The sequence below is a fragment of the Anabrus simplex genome, chromosome 8, assembly GCF_040414725.1.
Source record: "Anabrus simplex isolate iqAnaSimp1 chromosome 8, ASM4041472v1, whole genome shotgun sequence".
Taxonomy (NCBI): Eukaryota; Metazoa; Arthropoda; class Insecta; order Orthoptera; family Tettigoniidae; genus Anabrus; species Anabrus simplex.
In genome coordinates, this window is record NC_090272.1 from 205,535,141 (window position 1) to 205,557,698 (window position 22,558).

Consider the following 22,558-nt stretch of genomic DNA (forward strand, 5'->3'; position numbering starts at 1 on the left):
GGACACTAAAATTATTATTATTATTATTATTATTATTATTATTATTATTATTATTATTATTATTATTATTTATAGCTATATTATAGTCTGAGCCGACCCCGTCGTGTAGGGGTAGCGCGCCTGCCTCTTACCCGGAGGCTCCGGGTTCGATTTCCGGCCAGGTCAGTGATTTTTACCTGGATCTGAGGGCTGGTTCGAGGTCCACTCAGCCCGCGTGATTAGAAATGAGGAGCTATCTGGCGGGTAAGATAGTGGCCCCGGTCTATAAAACCAAGAATAACGGCCGAGAGGATTCGTCGTACTGACCACACGACACCTCGTAATCTGCAGGCCTTCCGGCTGAGCAGCGGTCATTTGGTAGGCCAAGGCCCTTCAAGGGCTGTAGTGCCATGGTGTTAGTTTAATTATAGTCTAAGTGAGAGGTGGAAAAGTCAAATGAATACACATAGCTCAGGCTGCTTAATCCAAATCATGCTCGAAGAGGCTTTGATCTACCTCGCAGGACTTGGTCGTCACTGAATCTGTTTCGCACAACACATGACCCGTGTGCATTCCCTCTTCGTTACGTGGGGCTCCCAGAGATCAACTGACTGTAATTATGGTACTTCCCGTCAGACTCTAGAACACATCTCAGAGTCTTGTGCCCCTCCGCAAGTGGAAATCTAGTTTCTTCAATGTTTGGACTTCCTGTCGGGGAATCTAACCCACGTCCTTCGAGGTGAATCGAACACGCCTTTACCGCCTCTCGGTCAGGCAAACTACCAACTTACTACAGAGTTATTTAATTATTCAGTATTTATGTTTGTAATATCAGCGCAGAATTGCAATTAAAATAGAGAACATATATGAACACTCAACCGCCTAGAAATTGGCATGCAAAGGAATACATTTTATACATTCTTGAAACGTGATGACATTCATAAACTGTGGATAGCCGGTGGTCGAAGAGATGATACTTTGAATCCCACCACCTCCGCAATATTTTAATCATATTTCAAGCAAGAGAATTTTGAAAGTCATCTTTGAGGACCAATTTTTATGTGCGGCAATGTACAATAATCTTCACTGGGTATATGGACACTGATATTATAAGACACTAAATTTCTTTCTTCGACTTTTGATTTCTGAATTCTGCAATCTCCTGTTACGTTCTGTAGCTGCTCCACTTGTTTTACTCATGCTGCCTTACACAGAAACTTTTTGACATAATTATGACTTACAAGTGGGGGTCATCCGAAAAGTTGTGTAACGTAATGAGACAAAATGTGTGACGGAGGTGTAACCACGGCAACTGTGCAGACAGTGATGTAAGGTATGGATGGAAGGTCAGACATTGTTACCTAGCAACCGTGCAAGCTGCGATGTTAAGGTCTGAATGGATGGCCAGGCAATGTTACCTAGCAACCGTGCAAGCTGCGATGTACGGTATGGATGGATGGTCAGACAATGTTACCTAGCAACCGTGCAGGCTGCGATGTAAGGTATGGATGGAAGGCTGCGATGTAGGTATGGATGGATGGTCAGACAGTGTTACCTAGCAACCGTGCAGGCTGCTATGTAAGGTATGGATTGATGATCAGACAATGTTACCTAGCAACCGTGCAGGCTGCGATGTAAGGTATGGATGGATGGTCAGACAATGTTACCTAGCAACCGTGCAGGCAGTGATGTAAGGTATGGATGGTCAGACAATGTTACCTAGCAACCGTGTCTTATGGCTGGTTGCCATCCTAAATTAGCAGCCGTTGATGGACGGCCACGAGAGAGAGACAATTTATGATCATTCGACTTTCGCCAAGGGAAGTGATTTTTTTTTTTTTTTTTACTATTTGTTTTTCTGGCTATGCTGGTTATTGGCTATACGTCCCACTAACTACTTTTACGGTTAACGGAGACACCGAGGTGCGGGTATTTAGTTTCGCAGGAGTTCTTTTACGTGCCAGTAAATGTACCGACACGAGGCTTACGTGTTTGAGCACCTTCAAATACCACCGGACTGAGCCAGTATCGAACCTGCCAAGTTGGGGTCAGAAGGCCAGCGCCTCAACCGCCCGAGCCAGTCAGCCCGGCCGGAAAGGAAGCAATCGTGGCCTTAATTAAAGGACAGACCTGCATTTGCCAGGTGTGGAAATGGGAAAACACGGAAAACCATCTTCAGCGCTGCTGGCCGTGGAGTTCGGAGGGTTTCAGACCTCTTCACATCGTTGTGAGGGTATCTAGGGGTTGTAGTAAGGACGTAAAGGCGAGGGCATATAAGTCTGTGATAAGACTAATTGAGACTATGGTCCCAGTGTTTGACCCACACCAGGATTACTTGATACGAGAACTTGAAAAGATCTGGAGGAAAGAAGCAGAACTTGTTCTGGGTGATTTCCGACAAACGAGTCGTGTTACGGAGATATTGCAAACTTAGGGCTGGGAAAACTTGTGAGTAACGAGACGAGCTTCTCGAATAAGTGGTATGTTACGAGCTGTCAGTGGAGAGATGACGTGGAATTACATTAGTTGACGAATAAACTTGAGCGAGTTTTTAAAAGTAGTAAAGATCATAATCTATATATATATAAAATAACTTGTCCTGACTGACTGATTCATCATCGCCGAGCCAAAACTACTGGACATAAAGAGATGAAATTTTGGGGATATATTCATATTAAGACGTAGGTGCTCGCTAAGAGAGGATTTTGGGATATTCCTTCGCTAAGGGGGTGAAAACGGGGGTGAAATTTTAAAATGAGTTGCTCTATATCTCAAAACTTTAAAAGTTTACAGATGTAAAAATTGGTATTTAGAATCGTCTTTAAAAATAAGGAAACACGTATTTTTTTGTTTTCAGAAAATCCCAATAGGAGGGGTGAAAAAGGGTGAAAATGGGGAAAATGGGTTGAATGCCTTTAATCAGGATACCGGTACCTATATCTCAGAAACTGAAGATATTACAGACCTGAAAATTGGTACGTTTGATCTCTTTTAAAAATAAAGAAACACGTATTTTTTTGTTTTTGGAAAATCCAATTAATGGGAGGGTGAAAAGGGGGTGAATTTTTAAAATGAGTGAATCTATATCTCCAAACTTTTAAAGTTTGCAGCTGTAAAAATTGGTATTTAGAACCTTCCTTAAAAATAAAGGAACACGTATTTTTTTGTTTTCAGAAAATCGCAATAGGAGGGATGAAAAAGGGTGAAAATGTGGGGAAATGGGTTGAATGCCTTTAATCAGGATACCGGTACTTATATCTCAGAAACTGAAGATGTTACAGACCTGAAACTTGGTACTTTTGATCTCTATTAAAAATAAAGAAACACGTATTTTTTTGTTTTTGGAAAATCCAATTAATGGGAGGGTGAAAAGGGGGCGAATTTTTAAAATGAGTGAATTTATATCTCCAAACTTTTAAAGTTTGCAGATGTAAAAATTGATATTTAGAATCTTCATTAAGAATAAAGAAACAAGTATTTTTTGGTTTTTTGAAAATCGCAATAGGAATCGTAAAAATGGGTGAAAAAGGGGTTGAATGCCTTTAATGAGGCTACTTATATCTCAGAACCTGAAGATATTACAGACCTGAAAATTGATGTTTGGGATCTCTTTAAAAAATAAAGAATCACGTATTTTTTTGTTTTTCGAAAATCCAATTAATGGGGGGGTGAAAAGGGGGTGATTTTTTAAAATGAGTGTATCTATATCTCAAAACTTTTAAAGTGTATGGATGTAAAAATTGGTATTTAGAATCTCCTTTAAAAATAAAGAAACACGTAATCTTTTGTTCTCGGAAAATCCCAATAGGAAGGGTGTAAAAGGGTGAATAATGGGTTGAATGCCTTTAATGAGGCTTCTTATATTTCAGAACCTGAAGATATTACAGACCTGAAAATTGGTATGTGGTATCTACTTTAAAAGTAAAGAAACACGTATTTGTTCGTTTTTTGAAGATATAAATATTGGGGGTTGAAAGTGGGGGGTGAATTTTTAGAAATGAGTGTGTTTACATCTTAAAACTTAAAAATTTACAGATGTAAAAATTGGTAGTTAGAATCTCCTCTAAAAATAAAGGAACACGTATTTTTTTGTTTCCTGTAAATCCCAATAGGAGGGGTGTAAAAGGGTGAAAAATGGGTTGAATGCCTTTAATGAGGATACTTATATTTCAGAACCTGAAGATATTACAGAACCGAAAATTTGTATATGGGACCTCCTTTAAAAATAAAGAAACACGTATTTTTTAGTTTTTGGAAATCCAATTAATGGCGGTTAAACAGGAGTGACAAATTGGGTGAATTTTTTGAAAGACTATATCTACAGAATATCTTGGAAACGTAAAATGTTACAGACGTAAAAAGTGGGTGTTTGGAATCTCCTGTAAATGTAAAGAAACATAGGTGATTTGTTTTTGGAAATCCACCTAAGGGGAACTCAAAAGTGGTGAAATTTTAAAATGAGAATTTTTACAGTATATCTAAAAAAACTTAACATGTTACAGAAGTGAAAAATGGTATTTTTTATCTCTATTAAACATAACGAATCGTGTATTTTTATTTTTCGGAAATACCACTTGGGTGGTGGGGGGTGGGTAAGAGTGACTGAAAATGGTGTTGAATTCTTTTAATTAGGCTACTGATATCTCAAAAATGAAGATGTTACAGACGTGAAATTCGATATTTGCAATCTGCTTTAAAAGTAAAGAAACACGTATTCTCGGAAAATCCAATGAGGGGGGGGGGGGGGTGAAAGTATTGAAAATTTAATTGACTTAATTGTATGAGAATGCAAACATCTAATAAAAACTAAAGTTGTTACAGACGTGAAAATTCGTATTTAGATCTCCTTTAAAAACAAAGAAAAACGCGTTTCGGTGGGGAAACCATCTTGGAGGGTGGGAGTGTAAAGGAGTTGAATTCCTTTCATGACGACACATAAATCAAAAGCTGAAGAAGTTAGAGTCGTGATAATTGGTATTTAGAAGATCTTTTACTATTAAAGAAGCAAGTATTTTTTGCGGGAAAATTCACTTACGGGTGGGGGGGAGTAGTGTGAGATGAAGTGAAAAAAATAAATTATTTTTATGGGGATACTTATATCTCAAAACTGACGGCAATAGACGTGAACATTGGTGTTTGGAATCTCCTTTAAACATAAAGAAACAAGCCTTCTTTTAATTTTTTTTGGGGGGGGGGGTTTGCCGGTAAATAAACTTAACGGCGGTGGGGTGTAGAAGGAGGTGAACCCATTGATTTTACTGTTCTTAATGTACTTATAAGTATCCTCCTTTGCTAAGGCGGCAGCGCGCGGGCCTCTCTCACAGCTGGGTTCCGTGGTTCAAATCCCGGTCACTCCATGTGACATTCGTGCTGGAAAAAACGGAGGTGGGACAGGTTTTTCTCCGGATACTCCGGTTTTCCCTGTCATCAGCCTTTCCAGCAACACATAATAGTAATAATAATAATAATAATAATAATAATAATAATAATAATAATGTTCCGGACCGTCGTCAAATGTGCGGATCGCGCTGGAAACGGCTCCTGGACGGGTAATGACTAAGAATGCAGTCCGGCCGCGGGTTCAGTGCCGCCAAAGCACCCAATATGACACCACGCCGGATCTCCTGAAGGATTTTATACATATTAAAATGATTATAGGAAAAGATGGCAAAGATTTACGGAGCCAACTGACCGGGAGGAATACCTGAGCCTAGCCCGGGAAGTACGAAATCGATTGCTGGAAAGGAAGATTGAAAAATGGGAGGAAACGTGCCGTAATCTAATAGAAAACGAGTCAGATCGGGAATTTTGGTGGATTCTCACAGAAAACGAGTCAGATCGCGAATTTCGGCGGATTATATATCTAAAACAATAAGCATTCAATTATAAATTTCAGTACAATACCGTAGCGAAGCACGGGTATCTTGCTAGTATGAATATAAAATCTGAATTCAGGAGGACAAATTGAGGCAAATATTCATTTAATTAAAGAACGAGAAGCAAGGGATTGGAATAAATTATCAAGGGAAATGTTCAATCAATTTCCAAGTTCTTTCAAATAATTTAAGATAAGGCTACGTAAATAATTGATACGGAATCTGCCAGCCGGCCGACAGTCCTAAATGCAGAGCACTGATTGATTGATTGATTGATTGATTGATTGATTGATTGATTGATTGACTGATTGATCCCACTATATCCCGAATGTTGGCTCACTGTTACGTGACGCAATCCCCGTAGTCAACTCGCTCGGTTAGAATACACTATTTCTTACAAGTACTACATTAAATTTTATAGAGGAGGAGGAATGAAGAAACGTACTATACAACACCGAGAACTATACATCGACCAGGAATGTAAACATTTATAACATGTCGTCCAGAAAGAAATCAAAACAATCGCAATACAATCGATGTAAACTCCAGAATGAACAACCTACCACCTGCTATCTGGAAAGAATGGCGCTAAAATATTAGCAAGCAAAAAATCGAAGCTAACAAAAAGTCCATATTTGCAAATAGAATACGTACTTCACTCGTGTTTTTTGATGTTTTAAATCTATTCTGTTAATTAACCATGTAAGTGTGGAGCCTAAAACACACAGATATGACATTTTTAGTGGAAAAAAAAAGAAGACCAGTTTGTGCGACTATCGCCTATAGTCTTAACGACCGTTAATCGGCGTTCCCTTCGGAGTCGTTTATAACCGGTTTCGACTGTAGTTATCAATATGTTGTTGAAATTCATATTTAATACAGTGTTGACGACTTCCCTTATTTGCAAACTGTATCTCTTCCTCAAAGCTCCATAACGTAAGCAGATGCTTGTTTTGTATTTTGTTTTCGCTATTTGTCTAACGTCGCACGAAAACAACGGAGGTTTCCGGCGACGGAAGGATGCGAAAGAGCAGGAATTGAGAATGTAGCGGCCGTGGCCGTAATTGAGGTACAGTCCCAGCAATTTCCTGGAGCAAAAATGGGAAACCACGGAAAACTATATTCAAGGCTGCCGGACGGTGGGATTGGGATTCGAATCCACTCTCTCCAGAATGCAAGCTCACAGCTGCGCGACCCTAACCGCACGGCCAACTCGCTCGGTAGAAATCTAAGTAAAAATGACATTCTGACACAAAATAACATGAAACTGAAATAGAAAACTGCTTTTTGTGCTTTCCAGGTCTACGCTGCCAAGTTTGCATTCATTTCCTCTAATTTATTAAATGTAGGCCTACTTCAGATTATAATTACTGTATCACAAATTATTAAATACTGGTACGTTTCTATTTCACATGCAGAATTAAGAGCATTATAGAACTGTATTATTAAGCCTCCGTGGCTCAGGCGACAGCGCGCCGGCCTCTCACCGCTGGGTTCCGTGGTTCAAATCCCGGTCACTCCATGTGAGATTTGTGCTGGACAAAGCGGAGGCGGGACAGGTTTTTCTCCGGATATTCCGGTTTTCCCTGTCATATTTCATTCCAGAAACACTCTCCAATATCATTTCATCCGTCATTCATTAATCACTGCCCCAGAGAAGTGCGACAGGCCTCGGCAACCGGCACAATTCCTATCCTCGCCGCTAGATGGGGGCTTCATTCATTCCATTCCTGACCCGGTCGAATGACTGGAAACAGGCTGTGGATTTTCATTTCATAGAGCTGTATTAAATGTTATTTTCCAGGCATGTCTTCAAATATGTTTATCACTCCACACTGGAAATGATTCCAGAATCATATTTTCATGATTACTTTACTGTGAGGAACTTTAAAATAAAGCCACCGTACTTTTTAATTTACGTAAATATTCGTTTCAGACTGTAGGTTTCGGTGGGGGAGAGCTTCATTCTGACAGCTACCCTTTCAAGGCCACGTAGGCAATCTTTAACAAACAGTTTCCTCTTTTTGTTAGCAGTGCTGACTCGACGTTAGTCTCGCTCTGTTGTTTTAAGCTTGTCTTTTCTTAAGAAACATCGATAGAAAAAAGAAGTAGATAATAATAAGAATGAGAAACGTAAAGTAAAACATACTGGATGGAGAGAACGCAGAAAGGAGCACAGTGAACGAATGAAAACGCATTGGAAAGAAAAGATGAAACGTTGTCCTAAATGTCCGTCTCCATGGCTAAATGATTAGCATGCTGGCCTTTGATAACATGAGTCCCGGGTGATTCCGGCAGGATCGGGAATGTTAACCAGCATTGGTTTATTTTTCTGGCACGGGAGCTGGGTGTGTGTTGTCTTCATCATTTCATCTTCATCACGACGCGCAGGTCGTCTACCGGTGTCAAATCAAAAGACATGCACCTGGCGAGCCGAACTTGTCCTCGGACACTCCCGGCACTAAAAGCCATACGCCATTGTCCTAAATGAGCTAAAAACGGCCTTCGCAGGGCATAACGAACGAAGAGGGAGAAGAGGAGTTATTGCACCATAATATGTCAATGCTACTGTCAACATAACTTTGTTTTTAGGATTGAAAATGGTTTTCCGTGGTTTCCCATTTTCACTCCAGGCAAATGCTGGGACTGTTCTTTAATTAAGGGCGCTTCCTTCCCACTCCTACCCCATTCCGATCCCATCGTTGCCAAAAGACCTATCTCTGTCGGTGCGACGCAAAGCAACTTGTAAAAAAGGAAGTTTTTCAGATAATTCAAAACTCCTAAATATTTGACAGAACAACTGAAGGACCAAGTTCGCGCGAGGGTTTAGTGGTAAAGTTCAAAGTTTCGGGAAATGTTCATGTTTATAAACAAGCCCCCAGGTACCACTCGTAGGTCAAAAAAGCTCATTTGAAGTTGAATTAAAGGCGAGAACTGAAATACGGTATATTTGTACGTTATGCCATTATAGGATTAAGCCCTTCAAAACTGCAATTGTATTTTGAGAAAATTTAAGAAATGCCTTTTCGACGAGTCTTTAATTATAAAAAGTAGACCGATAAAGTACTTCACTCAGAAATTTAGTCTATTCGTTCATACAATTACAATGTTTTACAGTGTTTGAAAAGGCTACTCTTCCATGCTTCCAATATGAAATCGGATGGCAAAAACCTACTCTATTCTACAAACGATAACTCTGACTTCCCTTCAGAAAAATAAAACCAAATTAATACTTGTTAGAAGCCTTCTGAACAACGCTAGGAAATTAAACAAATTCATGAATATCTAATGGAGAGAAATATTTTCAAATTTGGGAGCCTACAGTAAAGTCACAATAAGGCATAAAGAAATTCTCTGTATGAGTACTAACAAGGATTAGACTTTGTATTTTATCTCTACAATGGTACATGTTAACAAATGACCGTACTCACCTAGCGGTGTCGAGCCTGTTACACGTGTAGTTCTCCTCCTGTCTAAAGCGCTGAGACGAACCGCAGCTAACACCTGCTGCCCACAGCTCAACAATACCTAATGCTCGGCGCACAGTATTGCCGGGGACCACAGCGCTAGCCGTGAGATATACTGCGCGCATGCGTACTGACTCGCCTGCGCGCCTCGGTTCACCGAACCAATGCCCGTTATCGAGATAAGGGAGAGGGGAGCCAGTGGACGAAACCCCCTCTTGTTTATATTGTATTTAACCCCCTACTACCTGGAAAGCCGCCTGGTGTTTCAAGGTTATCTGAAAACATGTTTCAGATGTTGCTTTAAGGGCTATGTTCTATCGTGACCATCAGCCGCCGTATTCTTACAAAATATGCATGAGGGGATGCAAAACCTTCACTGGAATGTGTCGTTTGCTTATTGGAGATGTTTACCTTTAAATTATTTTTGAAACGAGAAGGTATCTTCCTGTGGCTCGGATTTCACGTAAAACTGGAGGTCATCTGGCTAGGATCACGTAATTTTGTTCCGCAGGAGTTCTTTCTTAATCTGTTTAACCTCCAGGGTCAACTTTCCTTCGGACTCAGCGACGGATCACACATCTACCGCCTCAAGGGCAGTGTCCTGGAGCGCGAAACTTTGGGTCGTGGGATATAACTGGGGAGGATGACCAGTACCTCGCCCAGGCAGCCTCACCTGCTATGTTCAAACGCGGCCTTGTGGAGGGATGGGAAAATTGGAAAGGACGGGCAAGGAAGAGGGAAGGAAGCGGCCGTGGCCTTAAGTTAGGTACCATCCCGGCATTTGCCTGGAGGAGAAGTGGGAAACCACGGAAAACCGCTTCCAGGATGGCTGAGGTGGGATCGAATCCACCTCTACTCAGTTGACCTCCCGAGACTGAGTGGACACCGTTCCAGCCCTCGTACCACTTTTCAAATTTCGTGGCAGAGTCGGGAATCGAACCCGGATCTCCGGGGGGGGGGTGGCAGCTAATTACACTAACCACTACACCACAGAGGCAGACAGGAGTTCCTCTACGTGCCAGTAGATCTACCGACAGGACGCTGACGTATTTAAGTACCTTCAAATACCACCGATTGAGCCAGTTGGGATCAGAAGGTCAGCGCCTCATCCGTCTGAGCCACCCAGCTCGGCACGTTAAGCTACAGCATGCATACATACATTGCCATTAATCATTATAGACTGTCACGCCTTTCTGACTGATGACCTAGATGTTGAGCCCATTTAAAAAACAAGCAATCAAGTTATGTCTTTCAGCGGTCAGTCTGCAAGCTTCTGTGAATTTACTGAACTCCGCTACAATCCTCTAATTGTAACCAGCTCTGTGGCCTCGATTAGTTCTACCCCTCTTATCTTTTAATCATTAGAAAGTGAGTCTAGCCATCGTCGTCTTGGTCTCCCTCTACTTCTTTTACCTTCCATGACAGAGTCCATTATTCTCCTAGGTAAGCTATCTTCTTCCATTCGCCTCACATGACCCCACCATCGAAGTAAGTTTCTGCGTATCGCTTCACCCAACGAGTTCATTCCTAACTTCGCCTTAATCGCATCATTCCGAGTACCTTCCTGCCATTGATTCCACCTGTTTGTACCAGCGATTATCCTCGTTATTTTCATGTTTGTTATTTCTAACTTATGAATAAGATATCCTGACCTAACCCAGCTTTCACTCCAGTAAAGCAAAGTTGGTCTGAAAACTGTTATAGAGATAGTTTCATCCGGGAACTGATTTCTTTCGTCGCAAATGCGAGCTCACTCCAGTAGCCTTGCTACACCTTGATTCAATATCACTTACTACATTACCATCCTGGGAGAATACACGTCCTAAATGCTTCAAACTATCTACCTGTTCCAGCTATGTATTCCCAACCTGACATTCAATTCCGTTAGGTTTCTCACCTAGTTACATCACTTTAATCTTGGAAAGGCTGTTAAGCTACAAGTTTGCATATTTTTCTGTGCGTTTATAAATTCACTCTAATGCCTAGTTGTTTGGCTGAATATCAGCCTTCAGTTCAGAGGGCCTCGAGTTTGATTCCCGGCCTGGCTGAGGATTTTACCCACTACTTGTTTATCCCTCTAGCTCGGGAACTCGGCGCTCTCCATTCCAACAGAAACATCCGTTACAGATATACGAAACAGTTATTACGTCTCGACACATAACACGAGCCTGCGCGGCTCGGACGGCAGCGCACCCGCCTCTCACAGCTGGGTTCCGTGGTTCAAATCCTGAACCCTCCATGTGAGATTTCTGCTGGACAAAGTGGAGATGGGGCATGTTTTTCTCCGGGATATCCAATTTTCCCTGTCATATTTCATTCCAGAAACACTCTCCAATATCATTTCATTTCATTTCATCTGTCAGTCATTAATCATTGCTCCAGAGAAGTGCAACAAACTTCGGCAGCAGGCACAGTTCCTACCCTCGCCCCTAGATGGGGGCTTCACTCATTCCATTCCTGACCCAGCTGAATGACTGGAAACAAGCTGTGGATTTTCATTTTTTCTACATGTAGGATTGGCGGCAGGAAGGACATCCGACCATCTACCTGGCCCAAGTCTACAGGTAGTTCTGAGAAAAAGAAGGTGGAAAAGGAGAGATTACTCTAACACAAGTTGGTTTTCGACGGAGAGGCCTAAAACAGAGACGTTATTTTTTATACTGTAGTGACTGTAGCGATAATTAATGTACATTTCCGTCATTTGCCTGCTAAGAGAATAGAAAGAAGCAGAGTCATCTTCGTATAAGCCATGAAGGCCTTTGGAGGTGTGGAATCCGTACCTCGGCACTCAGGGGGTAAAGTGGTTAGCTCTTCGCCCGGCCACCTTTGCCCCCAGGAATTAACCTGGTACTCATCTGAGCATCTTAGTAATTTATATCAGGAATAAAAGAGAAACGTTTTTAACCATTTTTTTTCCCTTTTACGTTCGCGACTGAAATTCTCATTCCCGTTTGAACAAGTCAACTGTGAAAGTAAGGCTATCCAATCAGACAATGACTTGACACTCTCCGATAGTGGTTTCCAAAATATCACTATCCGACCTCTTGGCTCAATGCTCAGCGTTGCGACCTTCAGTTCAAACGGTCCCGGGTTCGCTTCCCGAACGGGTCGGGAATTCTAATCGCTTCTGATTAATTATTTTGGCCTTTCCTGTCCCATCGTCGCCATAAGACCTATCTGTATCGGTGCGACGTACCTAAAGCAAATAACAAAAAAAAAAAAAAAAAAAAAAAGCCTCACGCTCCAGGACACTGCCCTTGATGCGGTAGAGGCGGGATCCCTCGCTGAGTCCGAGGGAAAAAGCAACCCTGGAGGGTAAACAGATTAATAATAATAATAAAAATAATAATAATAATAATAATAATAATAATAATAATAATAATCTGAAAAGAATGGACGGAAGAAAGTTAACTAAAGAAATCTTTCACTTTTTTTATTCAAACCCCCAAACCACAATTCCCTGGTTTAGAAATACCAAAGAAGACCTGCAAATGCTACATATCTCAGCTGAAGACGCCCTTAAGAGAGATCTCTTCCGCAAGAAAATATTGACGAACGGGCTAAACCGAGACGAGCAACCGAAGAGAAGACACGGTGCCCCTTGGACAGAGGAGCGCAAGCAGGCCTACTCACAAAGAATGAGGGAAATTTGGGCTCTAAAGAAGGCCAAGTTCAGTGTCAAATGCAACAAGACTTAACGTGGTCCTTGATGGCCCCAGCGAATTATATAATAATAATAATAATAATAATAATAATAATAATAATAATAATAATAATAATAATAATAATAATAATAATAATAATAAATGTTCGAACCCTACTATGGGCAGCCCTGAAGATGGTTTTCCATCGTTTCCCGTTTTCATACCAGGCAAATCCTGGGGCTGTATTTTAATTAAGGCCACGGCCGCTTCTAGCCCTTTCCTATGTCATCGTTGCCATAAGGCATATTTGTGTCCGTGTGACTTAAAGCCAATCGAAAAAACCCAGTTGTTGGCTTTGTGTCTCTCTAACTATGTTTATGGGTTTTGGGGACGCCGAGGTCCCGGAATTTTACCCCACGGCAGGTATATCTATCGACACGGAACTGACATATTTGAGCACCTTCGAATATCACCGGACTGAGTCAGGATCGAACCTGCCAACTTGGGCTCAGAAAGCCAGCGCCTTAACCGTCTGAGCCACTCAGTCCGGCACATGCGTAAAACCATCTTGAAGGTTGCCGACGATGGGATTCAAACCCATCGTCTTTTGAATTCAAGCTTAATTTTACAAGACCCGTACTATATAACCACCTCGCTACGTTTTTAGGTTTGTGTTAAGAGTGAGAAGCCCTGAGAAGAAATAAACGCACTTGGAAAACTTCGAATGGTATAAGTTAGTCAGTGGCCTCGCATCAAGGCGGTCGCGGTTCGAATCCGGGCTAATGAATGTAGGCTTTCTGAAATGAAATGTACGTCTCCTGTGACTGGGATTCCACGCAGCATTGAAGATCCCGTGCCTATGGTAACGATATCAAACGTCACGTAAAACTAGAAGATTGCTTGCTTGCCTGCTTCCTCCTCCTCCTCCTCCTCCTCCTCCTCCTCCTCCTCCTCCTCCTCCTCCTCCTCCTTCTCCTCTTCCTCCTCCTTTGGCTAAATGGTCAGCGTGCCTGCCTTTGGTCTCAGGGGTGCCGGGTTCGATTTCCGGCAGGGTCGGGAATTTTAAACATAATAGGTAACTTCCCCTGGCATGAGGACTGGGTGTACGTGCTGTCTTCATCACCATTTCATCCTCATCACGAGCCTACGGGAGTCAAATCGAAAGACCTGCACCAAGCCTCTCCGGAGGCCACACGCCGTTATCATCATCATCATCAGCAGCAGCAGCAGCAGCATCATTATCGTAATTAGCTAATGTGCCATGTATTACCGTTCCTTTTACTGCTGTATCTAAAGACACTGGGGTCACTTGGCTGGCTGGCCTGGGTTTGATTCTGAGCATTGCTTTGAATGTAAGACTGGATTGACGGTCTGAAATATGGTGCACTCAGCTTCAAGTAACGTTATTGTGGACAGAAGTGGGTTAAAATCCTACTCTCAGGCATCCTAGAAGTGTTTCTCCGTGGTTCACCACTTAACCTACAGGGGAATGTTGAGATGATACCTAACATATATTCTCTGACTCCTTCCTCCCTAACCGTGACACCAGGTAACGACAAGTACACACTCGATTACAGGCACCACTTGACACAGTACCCGACACACTTAGAACGTGGAGCTGATGATCAAAATGCCTTAAGCCATATAGGCCTACATAAAGCAATGCACTGAGGTCATTGTCCTTGTGTTCCCCCTGGCTTTTGTCTGTTGATCATATCTAGAGTTATTAGTAAATACTAATGTTATTGGTTCTACGTCTACTTTTACAAATTTTGGAGAAGCCGCGGTGCCACAGTTTTGACCCGCGTGAGTCCATTTACGTGCAGGTAAATCTTCCGACACGAGAGAAGTGTATTTCAACACCACCACTGGACTAGGCTGGGATCGAACCTACAAATTTAAGCTCAGATAGCCACCATTTCTATCGTCTGAGCCAATCAGCCTGGCTACATTATTATTATTATTATTATTATTATTATTATTATTATTATTATTATTATTATTATTATTATTATTCCGAGGTATCTGTGGAACAGCAGAGGTGAAAGAAGGTGCTGGGTTGAACAGGTCTCAACTACGAAATTAAAGTTAATTTAAAATTTAACAAAGGTTATATTTCCTTTTCAAGATCAAGAAATAACAAGTATAACAGGTACTCAGTAGCATATCAACAAATTAAGAATGTACAATTGCAATTTGTTAATGGATTTGGGCTTCGAGCCCCCAGACACGCAATCCTTGAGCAATGAGCCCAACTTTACCTATGTACAAAGTTCAACAAAGGGGCAGAAAACCCCAATAATGCCAAGGAGCACTAGCTCCCAATTACCCAGTTAAGCCTGCTCGAGGCACACAGAAACCAAATTTAAGAAAGAGCAACCCGCTCTCAAAGTTCAAGCCTATTCAAAGGCCACACCAAACTCCACCTTCAAGTTGCCCTCCGGGCACACAAGAACAGGGGTAATGATATCCAACCTCCTGAGGCCTATTCAGTAAAGAAACAGGTCAATTACATGGCCCAAAATTCTGATTTGAATGGAGGCGGAACTTGCACTCCTAATACTTTTTAAAACCTACTTGGCACTAGGCCGCATACACAAGGGCTAATCCCATACTAAAGAGGTGACTTGTAAAAGAAGACTTTATTACATTAAGAAAGGAAGAAACGGTTGTGAAAACAAAGTCACCTCAAAACAATAGGAGTGGGAGCTCGAGAGGGTTTAGCACTCTCTATCCCAATTTATAGTTAAAGAGACGAAGTTTTACCAAGTGTATATTACATTTTAAGGATAGGTTACATGAGAAAAGTTTCGAACCTGCCCCGAGGGTTAAACTGCTGAGCTAGCAAGAAATAAAGTTATTAAACGGCCATTACCTTGTAGATGAACTACTGCCCGAAGAAAGAGGCGCTTCCCGCCCCCTGCTACATAATCACACTAGGAGAGATGTTACTTAAGTGGCCAGGAGACCCGAAAATCAGCAGTTTATATACCCTCGTGGAAAATTCGAGACGTTTCATGAATGATTACAACCCGCCCACAAAATTTTATTGGATAATGGCAAAAACTAATACACCAGACGAAGAAGAAACACCTTATTGGTGGAAAATTAATTACAGAAATTCCTTATTGGTCAAATTCAAAACTGGCGGAAAGAGAAGGGTTATACTGCCAACCCAAACAATGACTGAAAGAAATTTAACAAAGAACAAACTTATGAATAGCAAATTTCTTCAAAAAAAAGTTCCTTCACTTCGCACTAGGGTGCACAATAGTAGTTCTTAAGTAGTGCCATCTAGAAGAGAATGTTCACACTTCTTACTACAGAGAAAACAAAAACAAATCGAAACCGACATAGTTCAGAACACTTCAAAATTTACAGTAAAGACATCTTCTGAGAAACCTTAGAATTAATGTGGTTGTTAAAGTTCAGGCTTTCTCCAGTAGAGGAGTTTCAACTGGCGCAATGTTTGAATTAGCGGCGTGGAGGTGTACCGCCCGGTACAATTACTACTATTATTATTATTATTAAGATTTTTTTTTTTTTTTTTTTTTTTTTTTTTGCTTTACGTCGCACCGACACAGATTGGTCTTATGGCGAAGATGGTTTGGAGTGGTTTCCCATTTTCACACCAGCCAATGCTGGGACTGTACCTAATTAAGGCCACGGTCGCTTCCTTCTCACTCCTAGCCCTTTCCTATCCCCACCGGGCGAGTTGGCCTTGCTGTTAAGAACGCGCAGCTGTGAGCTTGCTTCCGGGAGATAGTGTGTTTGAATACCACTGTCGGCAGCCACGAAGATATGATTTTCCGTGGTTTCCCATTTTCATACCAGGCAAATGCGGGGCTGTGTCTTAATTATGGCCACGGGCTCTTCCTTCCCACTCCTAACTCTTTCCTGTCTATGTCAGTACGGCAGAAAGCAAATTGTAAAATGAAATGAAAGAATGGTCAAATTGTTAGGATGTATAGTATGCTTTGTCCATTGTGGAAGCTCATATTTTTGAGAAGCCTGATATTAATTAATTAATATTAATGTTATTTGCTTTACGTCCCACTAACTACTTTTACGGCTTTCGGAGATGCTGAAGTGCCGGAATTTAGTCCCACATGAGTTCTCTTACGTGCCAGTAAATCTACCCAGACAAGGCTGACGTATTTGAGCACCTTCAAATACCAACGGACTGAGTAGGATCGAATAAATAAATAAATAAATAAATAAATAAATAAATAAATAAATAAATAAATAAATAAATAAATAAATAAATAAATAAATAAATAAATAAATAAATAAATAAATAAATAAGTAACACCTCTGTCTTCATATTATAATCTATCATTTTTTTTAATGCTATTTGTTCGGGGCGTCGACATATAGAGATCTTTTGCCCCTACTTGCACCTGATAAGAACCTGCGTGTAATTGGAATTGCGGAAGTGTAGAGTGTTGAATGTGAGGAAAGTAACGTTAAGGACGACACAAAATACCCAGTCCTCAGGCCAGGGATATTAATCATTTACAATTAAAAAACCCCTGACCCGGCCGGGAATCGAACCCGGGCCGCCGGGCGACTGGCGTCGCGTCGCCCCCTACGCCACGGGGCCGGACACAGTCCATCATACTTTTAAAATCTTCATTCAAACATATTCGTCTACTAATACCTTTCCACGCCCTCTCTCCAATGACAGCTCGGAAGATACCGCTTAGTTGAAGAGCTTGTCTCCTTACTCCCATGTCTTCCCAGCCCAAAGTTTGCAACCTTTTTCGTAATACTACTCTCTTCTCGGAAATCATCCAAAAAAACCTGTTGCCTTCCTATGGATCTTTTCCATTTCGAATTAAATTTGACGAATAGATTCAGAGAGCCGCCTTTTTTTTTTCGTTCTTCAAATATGGACTACCTCGTCCAGGATCGAACCGGCGAACTAGGATAAAGCATAAATAATAGAAGGATAACCATAATTAATTGCAGAGTAATTCTCAGCAAAGGTAGTCATAGAAATTTCATCTCTTCCAGGCCATTTGTAGTGTCAATTAAATGAGTATATACAGCACAGTGTATGAACTTCGGCCGCTGTATGGTTAATTCCATGACTAATTGTAGGGTTAAATCACACAGCGAGATTGGAAAAGGGATTAATTATCTACTACATATGGTATTTGTAAAACAAATACTCGCATACGGGGCATAATTGATAACGTAAACCCTAAACTGAATTAGTCTTGACTGCCATGCCGTTGCTAGGTTGTGGTAAATTAAACTGCACTGTATATATTCATCGTAGATCAATATTATGTACAATTATTTTCACTGACAACTGGCTAGGAGGGCCTCAGATCTAATGCGCTGTTCCTTAGAGTACAGGTGTTGCCAGTTGAAAATCAGAGAAGTCTCTTCGATATGTCCTTGTCCGGCATTGACACAATGTACCGAACAGACTGTATGGGAGCACCACAGTCACATTGTGAACATGTAATATTGCCCCGAAAGATCCACCAGAGTTTCAATGATTGCTCCTAATCATGTTGAGAGCAGTCAACGTTTCCTTGGTAGATTAACACCAGGAGCAGAGTTGATTATCTTCAAATAACTCTAAAGCCGAGGGCTGGTGTTTGACATCCATTCTTCTCTCCACTGGGCATTTGCTTCAAAATAGCTCTCTGGTAATCTCTGGATATAACTTATTGGTAGATATTTGGATTTTAGCCAGTTCCTATTGATGTCAGGTATGTCTTTGGGAATAGGCAAACACACGTTTCCTAGTATACTGAAATCAGAAGAGTTTTCCTGCGCAGGTGGAAGGCATGATGTTACTGAGAACTGGAAGCCAATAGGCGGGAGTCTGTCTGATTAGGTCAGTGATTAATGCCGTGGAATTGTTAAGTTGGATGTTGAAGGCTGTTCAACCTAAATGGAGCAGAGTATTCAGCTGTAGAGAAGACCAGACCTAAAGCAGAGCACCTCGGAGTTGTTGCAGAAGCATCCAGAGTTTTACAACGAAACTTCTCCTGTTTGTTAATGTGGCTTCTATAACAGTACTCGGGCACGCATTTGATATTCACGTGCGTTTATTACGTTTGTCACGTCGTCTAGAACGATTGATCCGAAAGACGCGTAAACAAAGAAATCGCTTTTCCTTTTGCGAAAATCAAATGATCATAAATATGTCTTTCGTCATGGCCATCCAACGGCTGCTAATTTCAGATGGCAACCAGCCGTAAGATATAGCCAGCACGGTTGCTAGGTAACTTTGTCTGAACATCCATACCTTACATCACTGCCTGCACGGTTGCTAGGTAACATTGTCTGACCATCCATACCTTACATCACTGCCTGCACGGTTGCTAGGTAACATTGTCTGACCCTCCATACCTTACCTCACCTCCTGCACGGTTGCTAGGTAACATTGTCTGACCATCCATACCTTACATCACCTCCTGCACGGTTGCTAGGTAACATTGTCTGACCATCCATACCTTACATCACTGCCTGCACGGTTGCTAGGTAACATTGTCTGACCATCCATACCTTACATCACTGCCTGCACGGTTGCTAGGTAACATTGTCTGACCATTCATACCTTACATCACTGCCTGCACGGTTGCTAGGTAACATTGTCTGACCGTCCATCCATACCTTACATCACTGCCTGCACGGTTGCTAGGTAACATTGTCTGACTATCCATCCATACGTTACATCACCTTCTATGGTTACACATCCGTCACACATTTCGTCGCGTTACGTTACACAACTTTTCGGTTGACCTCCAGCCATAAGACATATTTATGCCAATAGTAAAAGTAAGCAACCTTAAGTGACAATAATAATATGAACCATAGAACCTCTAGTTTTACGTCGAATACGCTCTGAAACACGATGGGCTACAAACAGCAGTTGCTCAGAACACTGCAACGTATAAGTTCCTCAATGATAATGAAATATTGCAACATTCATTCCACTTGAAGCAGACATGCAAACGTCAGGATTCTGCTGCATCACTGCTATTGGAGAATGAGATAAATGAAGCCAGCTTATTGCTGCGATGTGGAGAAACAGGTTCCGCCACTCCGCTAACATTGTCACTTGCTGTTACTGAAAACATCGGGGCCGTTAACAAAGAAGTGTAGCGATAACACAGAGCGATCGAAAAGTCGTGCACATCAAACCACACTTTGTTATAACTTGTTATTATATACATGATAATAATAATAATAATAATAATAATAATAATAATAATAATAATAATAATAATAATAATTTCGTGTGGCTATTTCTAGCCGGGTGCAGCCCTTGTAAGACAGACCCTCCGATGAGGGTGGGCGGCATCTGCCATGTGTAGGTAACTGCGTATTATTGTGGTAGAGGATAGTGTTATGTGTGGTGTGTGAGTTGCAGGGATGTTGGGGACAGCACAAACCTCCAGTCCCCGAGAAAAGGGAATTAACCATTTAATGTTAAAATCTCCGACCCGGTTGGGAATCGAACCCGGTGCCCTCTCAACTGAAGAGCACTGCGCTCGGATTCGGACATATATATAATTATATAAGTATATCTATAGTGTATATTGCAATTCGGCAAAAAAAAACCGAAAGGATTGTGCGCTTCAGAATGTCTTATTTTAATTAAGAAAAAAAGAGGATCTGTAAGAACTCGAAAAGAAAGAAAGGAAGATTCTGAGGAAAATTCTTGGAAGTTGGAAGAAAAGGAGGAATGAAAAGATCACAGAGACAATGCGGAAACGAAGGCTGAAATTCTACGGACACCTAGTAAGAATGGATGACAAATGACTAACCAAACAGATCTTCAGATACATCATGGGGTTAACGCCCATCTCCAAGTAGGTAGAAGAGATCAGGAGGTATGCGGAAGACGTTGGAATTACACTAGAGATGATCCACAATATAGATAAGGTAAGCGTGTATTCTGCCCGAAGGCAGGTCCGAACCTCCGCAGAGGTGTGCCTGAGCCGGAGTTTACGGACGGTAGGGTGGCCAGTTCTTTTTCTCTTTTCCATTCCCTTACCCCCCCCCCCAGCAACAACGCATGGCAACCCATCCACTTCTTGACCATGCCCAATGTTGCTTAACTTCGGAGATCTCACGGGATCCGTTGTGCCAACACGGCAACGGCCGTTGGCATCCGCAATAGAAGAGAGTTCAAAAGATAAGTCGACGGTCTAAAATCATTTGAGGAGAAAACGCTATGAAGGAGGCCCAAATGGATCATTTCCAAAGAGGAGAGAGAGATGAGATGCGAAAGAATGAAGAGGTTCTGAGAAGAGAAGACAAGAAAAGCCAAGAAAAAGTTCTATGCCGACCATAGTTGGCCTAATTAGGAAAAAAATAAAGAATTATATCCACTAACACTGCATGGTGCTGTAGAAGTATGATGAAACAGCACATACGACGTCTGCAGGTTTGCCTATTTGTTGACAGACCTATAGACTTCACAGGAGCAACGAGTATTCATTGGTGGTCGATGACCTTCGATGTTAGGCCCCTTAAAACAACAAACAGTAAGAGTATTCATTGTTGATCATTCTTTCGCTACGCACATGTTGTAGACGAGTTCCTTAAGAGATTTCCGGATTATACAACTCGACAATAACGAGAATAATCACCGTTTTCCGGTGAGCGCCTCATTTCCAAAGGACTGTACCTCCGCATTCGTCCGACTTGTATCCCCAGATGTTTTTCCAACACAACGAAATGTCTATAAAACAGTCTGCATACCTGGAGGAACTAAAGAACAACATTACGACGGCGAATACCAGCATCAGTATACAGGTTCTTCACAAACTGGTCTCAAACATAGAAACAGGAACTCACCGATGCATTAATGAATAAGGAGGCCAATTCGAGCTTATGTTGTAAAGACATGGTTTGATTTTGAATAGAATGCAGGGTTACAAAGATTTCTAGTAAGTGCTGAATGTCTTCTCTCTCTCTCTCTCTCTCTCTCTCTCTCTCTCTTTCTCTCTCTTTCTCATCGTTCCCTCAACCCTCAATTCTGAGGATCATCATCTCCGAGGAGGATTTTTTTTTTTTTTTTTTGCTAGTTGCTTTACGTCGTACCGACAGAGATAAGTCTTATGGCGACGATGGGGGTAGGAAAGAGCTAGGAGTGGGAAGGAAGCGGCCGTGGCTTTAATTAAGGTACAGCCCCAGCATTTTCCTGGTGTGAAAATGGGAAACCACGGAAAATTATTTTCAGGGCTTCCGACAGTGGGTTTCGAACCCACTATCTCCCGGATGCGAGCTCACAGCCGCGCGCCTCTAACTGCACGGCCAACTCGCCCGGTCCGAGGAGGCTTGTGGTTAGTTGTCTCCATCTCTCTTGCCATACTCGGCCAGATTTGCTGCACCAAAGGTGTTCAACTCAGTGTATATTCTTGATAATTTTCAACCATCGAGTGGGAGCTGGTCCACAATCTCTCCTTCTGGGAACATTTCCAACAATGATTAGTTTTTCTATGCTGTCATTCCCACGTCTCGGAGTGTGTTCAAAGAGTTGCAATACTCTTTGTTTACACATCGGGAATAATCTGATTGTGAAGTTGACCTGGCTTATAATAGAATCATTGGTGCGAAA

The 22,558-nt window shown here is 41.7% G+C and overlaps 1 protein-coding gene across 2 annotated transcripts in view; it reads right to left on the minus strand.

Moving 5' to 3' along the window:
- LOC136878697 (uncharacterized) overlaps window positions 1–9,368 on the minus strand; it is a 238,800-nt gene extending 229,432 nt beyond the window's left edge. For both annotated transcript variants that reach the window (XM_067152122.2, XM_067152121.2), the window contains exon 1: window positions 9,287–9,368. The gene's annotated coding sequence lies outside the window, so the exon portion shown is untranslated. The remainder of the gene's footprint in view (window positions 1–9,286) is intronic.
- Between the last annotated feature and the right edge of the window lie 13,190 nt (window positions 9,369–22,558).